The sequence below is a fragment of the Macrobrachium nipponense genome, chromosome 31 (assembly GCF_015104395.2).
Source record: "Macrobrachium nipponense isolate FS-2020 chromosome 31, ASM1510439v2, whole genome shotgun sequence".
In the NCBI taxonomy this organism is placed as follows: Eukaryota; Metazoa; Arthropoda; class Malacostraca; order Decapoda; family Palaemonidae; genus Macrobrachium; species Macrobrachium nipponense.
In genome coordinates, this window is record NC_061093.1 from 21,633,498 (window position 1) to 21,644,113 (window position 10,616).

General features: G+C 39.2%; 1 protein-coding gene across 2 annotated transcripts in view; it reads right to left on the bottom strand.

The window, feature by feature from the left end:
- LOC135206478 (lachesin-like) overlaps positions 1-7,701 on the bottom strand; it is a 192,311-nt gene extending 184,610 nt beyond the window's left edge. For both annotated transcript variants that reach the window (XM_064237854.1, XM_064237855.1), the window contains exon 1: positions 7,293-7,701. The gene's annotated coding sequence lies outside the window, so the exon portion shown is untranslated. The remainder of the gene's footprint in view (positions 1-7,292) is intronic.
- Between the last annotated feature and the right edge of the window lie 2,915 nt (positions 7,702-10,616).

A 10,616-nucleotide genomic window follows, 5' to 3' on the forward strand; every position in this document is an offset into this window, starting at 1 on the left:
GACGGAACCAAAATTACCAGGTGTTGAATTTGCACCATTATCACTGCATTACCTATCTCTGTCTAGAAATCTATCTGTTACACGAAAATATTTAACTGGAAAGCTGCTTGCTCTTAACGCACTCACCCACAGACATTCCATTTGTTCAAATAGCTGAAAATGAACGGCAGTATTATTAAGCGACCGAAACAACTGTTTCAAATGGCCATTTCTGAAATGGCGCCAAAAGTAACGTTAAACAATGGTTGTGTTTCTAGCTGACAGGAAAATTCCATATTCTGAGAGTAGATTTTATCGCACATTAGTTACTTGCCTGCATTTCAGGGACCGCCAGTCATCGTTTTTCTCAAATATTTTTTCAAACTAATTACACATTGTCAAATGGTGTTAGTTAAGGCGTTTGCTCTTGACTTTTAAAGGCAAAGTCGCATGAGTCAGGAGGACTCATTTACGGAATCGAATGTCCGCTATCCCCGTTCCCTTCCCTTCCCTTCCCTTCCCTTCTCTCTCTCTCTCTCTCTCTCTCTCTCTCTCTCTCTCTCTCTCTCTCTCTCTCTCTCTCTCTCTCTCTCTCTCTCTCTCGCTGTTTTTCTCGTCTGTCCCCACAATACCTCTTTGTAATTTACAGTATGCAATAAATACCGTCTTCCATGATACTTTTCAATACCAGCAGATAATTGGAGATTACTTAATGAAAAGGATAGAGAGGTTTGACGTAACGACCATAATAATGGTTAATTTTCCCCCAATGTTTTCTGTTAATAGTAGCGTTAATTGTATAGTGGGTTGTAGATTAAACCGTGATTTAATTTTGGTTACCTTATCATAACTGCTCGTAGTTTTGTTTGTTTGTTTGTTTGTATAGTGTTTTTACGTTGCATGGAACTAGTGGTTATTCAGCAACGGGACCAACGGCTTTACGATACTTCGAACCACGTCGAGAGTGAACTTCCATCACCAGAAATACACATCTCTAACCCCTCAGTGGAATGCCGAGAATCGAACTCGCGGCCACCGAGGTGGCAGGCCAAGACCATTATTCGATTTGAATTATTTAGATTTTTGGCATTATGCCAAGCACTGGGGCAACTAAGGCCATTCAGCGCTGAAATGGAAATTGACAGTAAAAGGTTTGAAAAGTGTTACAGGAGGAAAATTGACAGTAAAAGGTTAGAAAGGTGTAACAGGAGGAAAATTTACAGTAAAAGGTTTGAAAGGTGTAACAGGAGGAAAAAAGTTAAGTATATCTTAGTTTTACCAGACCACTGAGGTAATTAACAGCTCTCCTAGGGCTGGCCCGAAGGATTAGATATTTTTACGTGGCTAGGAACCAATTGGTCACCTAGCAACGGGACCTACAGGTTATTGTGGAATCCGAACCACATTATATCGAGAAATTAATTTGTCACCAGAAATAAATTCCTGATTCCGCGTTGGCCGAGACGAGAATCGAACCTCGGACCATAGGATTGGTAGCCGAGCGCGAAAACCGCTCGTCCAACAAGGAACTGGAGGAAAACCTCGCAGTTGCACGATGAAACAATTATTAGGAGAGGGTGAACAGTAAGACGGAAGAAAAATATGAACGGAAGTACAGTAAAACGAATGAAAGTAGTTGCAGCTAAGCGTCGAAGGGACGCTGCAAAGAACCTAAAGTAATGCCTACATTGCACCGAATGAGGTGCACTGACGGCTCTACTCTCCCCCCCCCCCCCATAAGGGTGAATCAAGGCCAAGAGAAAGATTAGCTCACTTCACCACCCCCCCCCCCCAAAAAAAAAAAAAAAATTCCCCTTGTCTACCTCCTTATTTCGTCATAAGGTAAAGAAAAAAATATCATTTGGGGGACACTACTATCACTGTCATAATATCGTTGTGTGTGTGTTTCTGTATTCATATCACACTACAATTTCGTTTCCACTAATCTAAGGCCAGTAATAAGGATGTAATTCAATTGCACCTTGCTGAATTTAGCGAAGGAGGAGTTCCATGCATCTTGAATCACATTACTTATCAATTTAAAGTGACGCACTATTTTCATATACATACTTATTTTTTAGATAGGTTCCAAAATAGGATTTTACTTTTATTCATTAGAATTGGGATAGTTGCTTACTAGTGCTACAAAACTAAGATGTATAAAAGCCACATCTTTTGATTGTTTACTTTTACAAAACCTTGCCCGCGCATTTCGCAGTTCTTCGTTTGTTGAAAATGGAAAATGACGCCCTTTTCCTTCTTAATTTCCCGATATTTATAGCCATCAACGCAATATACATATGTCATTATGTAGTGCTATGTAATCGATAATTTTTTATGAATTCTCAAATCTACCGTAGTTCACAAGTGCATCTTAAAGAAAACGAAAATGTTTACTTTATAATTACCCCGTGATCAAGGTGAGCTATGGAACTAAGGGGTTCCCACCCAGGGCAACGGGATACGTCATCGCCTACGTAGTTACCACGTGGGAGGAGACTCCACCCATTGGGTAGACCTTGTGTCTTCCTGGCCTTGAGGTAAATAGGGTGAAGGTCATACGCTCCTTGGCCTATTCCCATTTATATAACTTAAGAAAATACAATAACAATAATTAACACAGAATCTACAAAAACCGACATATTTATAACTCCCCATATTTCTCAATATATAATATAATAGGAAAGGGATGAGGACTGAGGAGAGGCAGGCCAGGAATGTGGGTTCAGGGAAGGATGGGGAGTGAGGGACGGGATGGGGGTTAAAGGACGTTCGAAAGCATGGATTGGCGTTGCTTGGCAACGCCTTAAGACATGAGTAAACGCCTTAAACACCGTTTGACAATGCATTATATTACCAAAAATTAGCGGAGGTGTCTTGTACACTTTGTCAAAGTATAATCTCGATTAAATAATTGGTTTGAAAGATATTTGAGAAAAACGATGACTCGCATTCCCTGAAGTGCATATAGTTTTTCCTCCTTTGGTCTAAGATAAAGTGCTTAGAAGGCCGTGCGAGCAACTGAACCCCGTCGACCAAGCTCTCACGGGTCACACGTCATAACCTCAACTCTCAAACTTGCGACTATGGTTTGTTTGTTTTTGACATGACAGTTGATTTCAGCAGACGATATGTAAAAATAACACTACCTGACGGAATGTTGCTCAGACTTCACCAGACGTTACAGTTCAAGTGCACTGCCAATGGAAAAGATACTCCAATCTCTGTCAACACTATCTATCCCCCCACCCTGACACCCAACCGCCAGCATAACGTTATACTACTCCACCTACTCTCTTGCTCTACTTTAAAAAGGTTTTATTTTGATGTGGTAATCTGTAAATGTGTCTGCACACATTATGTAAATAATATATATATATATATATATATATATAATATATATATATATATATATATATATATATATATGGTGCATGTGAGAGAGACCGTAACAGTAAATGTTACATTATTTCCAACAGACGTTGGTTTTTACGGGCTGCTCTATGAGCAAGACCCAAAGCTGGCATAACGCCAGCTGAATCATAACCAACGGGCGCTGTCTTCGTCGTCGTTTTACAAAAGAGCGGATCCCAACGTTATGATCGCGTTTTTATTTACATCAAAAGAGCGACTGAAATTTGTATCATAGCGCGTTAGACCTTTGAGGAATAATGGGATTCCTCCAAACGTTAGACAGACTTTACCGTCTGTTGCCCCCTGTTCACTACCAGCGCTTGAAAAATCTTTCAAGATCTTGAAAAATTAACTCAAACCTTGAAATAAAAATGTGAAAATCTTAAAATCTTTTAAATTATGTACAGAAAATCCTGAAACAGAAAATCTAGGGGAAAATGAAAGCAGGTTTCGGTCAGAAAGCTGGTTATAGTATTCTCACAACCTTCTTGTCAGATATGCTAGAGGTTTTGTTTAGAAGACAGTGTCAGTGCTAGGTTGCACAACTTGGAGCCAAAGGAAGCAACAAGTCCTGAAAGACAGATGAAGTCCATCATTAAACTTGCCCTGAACTTTGCTTCTGTAGTGTCTGAGCATTAGCTTGATGACTTACAGGAGCAAAGGAGATAGAGCATCCCATGCTTTCCCAGGAAGTACCTGAAACTTGGCATAACTTAAGGAATATATCAGATGGAAATGGTCAGTCCAAGTTTAATTTATGTCTGACTTCATGTATGGCCTCCTTGTTGTGCCACATACTCCAGCCTGTGTTGAAAGAATGTGTTACCAATTAAATCAGGTGAAGAGGAAACAAACGCCGCTCTTTTGAGAGCATGTTCTGTCGACCTTTTTGAACATGGTTTCCATTCTGAATCCGCGCTTTCGTAATACGCCCGGTTTCATCACGTAAGCCTAAGCTGCAGCACTGTTCATTTAGCAACACCAATCACACGCGCAACGAAGTATGATCTTCCCATACAACTGTTATATCACAGCAAAACCTCGGTTACCAAAACACTATTATTATGAGCCATATCACCCCATTTCACAAAGAAGTACGGTTAAGAAAAAATATCAAGGTATCGTTAAAAAATAAACTAGAACGCAAACAGAAACTCCGGTGTGTCTGCATGAAGGGAAGGCACACTACATTTACTGCCCTAACGGTGACAGTGTAATACGGTAAACGTACAAAAAATTGATTTTTTGACAAAGAAATTCCTTTAGCAAGATAACGGAACATAACAATTACGAAAACTTGAGTCTTTCTTAATCTGTGAACATCATGACTTGTCACATCCTCTAGTAGTCTTATTAATGATATGCCTTATGAATCGAATAATTATTGTGGCAGGCCTGCTGGACTGAACAATGTACTACGTGCCCTGCTCTGCAGAATTATATATTATTTAATGTGACAGATCTTGCGCATTAATCCAGAGCCTGATTAAACTGCCTAGTTTCATAGTAATCTAAAAGACCTGTATTCTCGGCAATGTGGCCTAGACCTAAGTCTACATCTAGTAGATGCTTCTGATATAGTAATGAGAGTCTAACAAAACACAACGGAATGCCGTGCACAATGTATACCACTGTTCCGTCACATGAGCTCATAAATTACGATAAAAGTTACTCGCCGTAAAAATCGGAAATGACAATGGGCGTGACAGGTCAAGGTCGTCTCTACTTACAGGAGCACAATTCCCCTCCAATGGCTGCACAGGAAGACTCGTCAGAGTTTCCGGGAGCACCTTAATACCGTGACTTACTCATGTGTTTTCCTGGCTCGGCATTTTCTATGTTAATCTGATTTAATACAATATTCTTTAAGTCTAACCTGACATTTGCTCTCTAAAAGTGTCCTCAAAATAGTACTACTGCGTAACCCATAGAACAGGACACCTGAAACTAGAGCCAAGCTGACAAATGGCCAGCTTATTTAACAAATGCCTGTAGTTGAACATTAGTCACACCGCTGAAATGTTAATGCACTTAGCAACACCAATCCCCTTCCCCGCTCTCTCTCTCTCTCTCTCTCTCTCTCTCTCTCTCTCTCTCTCTCTCTCTCTCTCTCTCTCTCGTACAAGTACAAAGAGAGAGATAAAGAATAATGTCCGCTAATAAAACATTCAACTTCTTAACAAAAGGAGAAAATTTGTACGTTGAAGTAAACATTCAAATTTCAACGCAGATAATCCTGTGACCTTCAGCAATCAAGAACAAGCCGTGAATGAAAAATTATGAAGTGCGTCGAGACTAGAAAGCCACATCATATACGAACGTTGTCTTGCGCTCGGTTGCATGCAGTGTGGGCGTAACGATAATGAAATAAAATAAGGTAATACGATACGGGGAGAAAAATAAAATTGGCAACCACAAAACACGCTCGTTAGCATACGCACCAGCGCGTGAGCATTTCCTGTACGCCGTATCCTTGCAATTCATACTCCGGCTGGGTCCTGAAGTATACATACACATTTACGTATAATCGTATAGGTGAAATAGCATATAGCCTATTTAATTTAAAACGTTAAGCACATATTAACTCACATTTTCAGAGTTAGATTATATATAATATATATATATATCTATTATATATATATATATATATATATATACGTATATATTATTTATATGGAACGATTCTTTGTGTCAATAAGTTGTTAACAGTCAACCCACAGAATACAATTTTCTTGTGGGAGAAAGAAAATGAAACGCGAGAACAAATAAAACGCTCACACACACGCACACACACACACATACATACACACATACATACATATAATATATATATTATATATATATATATATATATATAATCAGCAATAGATTGGGTTAAGGGGCCAAACATGGCAACCGAATCTGTAATAAGGAGACAAAAACGATTTGATAGCGCCGACGACAACATGGTACAACATACTAACTTCATCAGCTGGGAGTAAAAAGCTAAATCACATCACTGTAGTAGAATTTGTAACACTAACTTCTTTGCCATGCAAGAAAGCACACTTACAGTCATCTGTGCATGGATAAATATGTCGATATACAATTACCAGTAGCCCAAGTAGTTAACGAGTGCAAACATTTTATGCTTAAATGGGCTGACGACTAGACAAGCTGCACTCACTTGTTCCTTGAATCGTGTAGTGAAAGCGGGGACGATCTGACTAACTATAAACATTGTCTCTCTCTCTCTCTCTCTCTCTCTCTCTCTCTCTCTCTCTCTCTCTCTCTCTCTCTCTCTCTCTCTCTCTCTCTCTGACTTTACGACAGCGTTCAAATTAAAGAAGGAATTTCACATAAACAAAGGTGGGAATCCGTTAACTCACTGTATTGTTCTCCAAGCTCTGCCCATAAAAGTGGCTTTTGTAACAACAATACGGTAGTTATCGCTTTCGTGATCACAGAATGAGGCTCGTATTACAGGGAATTATACTGTGAATAGAAATTTCCATTTTATCACATTTTTTGCTGGTATGAGACTATTTTGCAAACATTCACTCAGACTTAAACGTATATGGATAGATATACTGCTATCTTATTGGCGAATATGTGTAACTTGACTATCTTTGCCTCTGCAGACAGGGAAAGCCTTAAGGGTAAAACCTCCCACCCTCCGAGGGCTGATGTAGGTTTATTTCCATAGGTCTTCTATTCTCAATTCCTTTTTCATCCAAGGCCTACCCACTAACACGCTTAAGACTTCCTAGCGAGAATGGCAGCATTATTATCAAACCTATTCCAGACATTTGCAAGAAACACAAATATATCCAATTCTATGTATTTGAAATAACTTCCAGTATACTATCTGCCTAAAATAAAAACAATCCCAATTCGACTTCGTAAAAGCACGTACTTACTGCAAATAAAAACGTATTCCTTGCACTATAAAGCGTCCCCGCCACACACCTGAGACGCACCGCTAATTACCGGAATGGTTACAACGCACTGTCCTTGTCTTGGTGACACTTCAAGGGATAGTGAGCTTCGGTTCGGCCTTCGGTAAAATATAGTGCTTTTTTCAGGGAATTCGTTTGTAGCCAAAGCGCCCACCGTTTTCTTCATGTTAACATTCGAAGGAAAGCTTTAAAAATGCGCAATCTGTGCCAAAGAAAGCCCCAGTTAAAGTGAAAAAGGAATATCACAATTGCCAAACAAATTATTTTATCCTGGGATCATCTTAAACTATCTAATGTTGATTAAAAAATGTATATTCATATGCATGTTAGTCTCGATTTGACAGAACTTGCTGTCATCGAATTTCAGATTCGTTTTTAGCATATAACAATTTTTTCGGCCCTTTAAATATTACTTCATTAGGATTTACTCATTTGAACAGTTTTGCAGTAATTGTTTGGCTAGCGAGAGAAAGATAATTTGCATGCTCGGCCTCAGAAGTGCATATTACTGCGATCTCCTTATCATCAGCCTATTTGTAGTGTCTGTTTCTCTCTTAAACTATCAAATTTGGCGCGCATTCCTGTATTTACTCGTATTCGGAGAAATGCACATGAAAAGGGAACTTTCGATTTCCTGTGTGTATCGCGAAAAGACGAATGACAACAATGTTACAGAAAAAGCATTTTTAATCATTAGTCTATGTTACAAACGTGAATACCTTGAATACACATAAATGTAAACTTGTTCGGCTGTTCATCTGTACCTACCACTCCTTGGAAGTGGTCATAAAACCCAAATTTGTTCTTGGAATAATGTAGTATCTATTCGTATGTTAAATTACATTTCTGTTAAAGCTCTTGGCGTGCACTGTTTAGTCCAAGGCTACTAGGAAGAAACAGCACAGCTGTGATCGGAACCATTCGTGTTAAGCCTAATTTGACAGCTTGCACCTGTTGGGTTGATATGGAATCGAATTCTAACGTGGTCCGCTTTTGCCAAAGTTTAGTAACCTGTTCTTGATTTTTCAGCTGTTCAAGGCGAAGGAGGATTTTAAAATGATAAATATGATGTTCATTTTAATTAAAAAAAAAAAAAAAGAAATATGAGAGAGAGAGATTTCGTGGACCTCACATAAAATCTTACTTCATGGTCGATTCCTTCTCTGCATTCACGGTTGTACCTACTGGTCGTGTTATCCTCACAGGATGCGAACTGATAACATTTCTTGCCTCTTCCAATTCAATTGGATTACCTCGCGTTTCAAAAGGGGCGGTTATATCGGCCAATCAATCTGTCTGGCGATCGGAGACGAGTCCTAGATGTCGAAGCCTTTCATTATGTGGCTAAATCCCGTCGCGTATGGTCGCGTCTTTTTTTGGTTGTTGGATATGCATTAATGTAAAGTCTTACGAACACGCTTTCATGCTGCTTTTGGTATATATCTTGGGACTAAAATTTTTGCCAAGTAAACTAATGCTAATTACGCAACTGAGACAGAAAATATACACTCTGGGGTGCGGCAGCCATACTCGAGTTGAGTCTAATTCCACGACTAGTCATGGCTATACGATGTAAATGTGAATAAGTTATTAACATTTTAACACATAACAAAACAAGAGCTCATATGAAACCAGATCACATAAACTTTAAAAGTTGAAGATACAATCTTGAAGACCGATTTTTCTTCGTGATCATTAAGTAGTACTACTACTTTGATTAGCCTCCTACTTCCCCCTAACGTCGAGGTGCTTTCCGAGTTATTTAAACGCTAGAATGCCTTCGTTCATCTCCGTGGCTGAAAAATTTAGGGCAGGGCGAAATACCTTGATGTATCGTTTCCGGGTTTGAGAATGTTTATAGCTAATAAGACAGCGCAGCAGAGAGAGAGAGAGAGAACTCTATCGAACGCCAGCGACTAGTATCCTATATATATATATATATATATATATATATATATATATATATATATATATATATATATCATTTGTACAGCAGTTTCCACTTTACGTCAGTTTCCGTCATCACAAGATACTGCAGTTTATCTGACCGTAGCAGATGTCGAGTATTAGAACCAAATGTGGAATGAGCCAAATCTGTTTCATTAAGTAAACACACGCCCTGGCTTATCTCGCCACACCTGCGTGTGAATTAAGTATTCAACCGCACCCGATCCCTCCTGTGTCGTGATGTATTGCATACATCATGAGTGCGTTTACATACACTGTATGTACGTGAACTATAGGCACTGATATATTACATTTATTCACAAAACAATTCTGCTATATGAAGAGCATTCCGTACCCATTTATTATTATTTTCTTTTTTCGGTGATACCAGTAGTCTAAGAATAGTGAACTCCAATATTAAGGATCGCCAGAGTTGAAGGAATTACATGCAGAGCACCATATTGTACGCATATAAGCCTTAAGGGTCTCACAGACTGCGATTGCCTGATCAGGTCGTCTGAACCGGAAATAAACCTCACTGTATGTCTATGGTGTTCTCCGACCAAAGTGGGCGGAGTCTGTCGGCCTCTCCGACCAACTTGCAACCTCCTGTTGCTAGGTTCGTGGCTTCCGTTTTAGTCCAGGTGACCCGAACCCTATAATATTTGCATTTACGTACATTATCTTGGATTAATATAATAATAATAATAATAATAATAATAATAATAATAATCTACCGCCACTACAGTAGTACCGAGCTGTGGACCTGCTATCTGAGGAAGGGCAATTGGTCTAGGACACCAATGTATTACTTCCTACGGACTCGAAATACCTTGAAAGGGTTAAGATCCCGTCAAGGAGGATATAACTCATAAATTGAGAAAGAGACTCTTCCTTTGAGACTAGCGGCAATCACTAGACCGTTCCTAAATTTGCCTTGAAATAAATACTAAAACTCTCGATGCTCTTTTTGGTGCAAAACTCAATAAATGGCGTTTTGTAAAGGTACAGACAACAAGGAAAGTTCCTCATTTATGAATTCAGTGGATAACAGCAGGGAAGTAAATGTGTTTATAGATAAGCACCAGCTAAAAATTGTAGCAATTTTTCGACTGCTTCTAAAAAAAGTCATCAATGAATGCTTGCGGGCTAAACTTGGAAACACATAATTAATCAACGGAGTCTAAAATTTGGTTATCAAGAACTATGCAAACGCTGGGCAGCAAGTTGCTTTAACCTTTCAGAATGTTCGCGAACTTGTAGAGAATCCCTACAGATACATTTGGCTAGTCGCATAGTCTAGCTTCTATGCTGGGGCGCTCTGTGCTTGCATGTGGA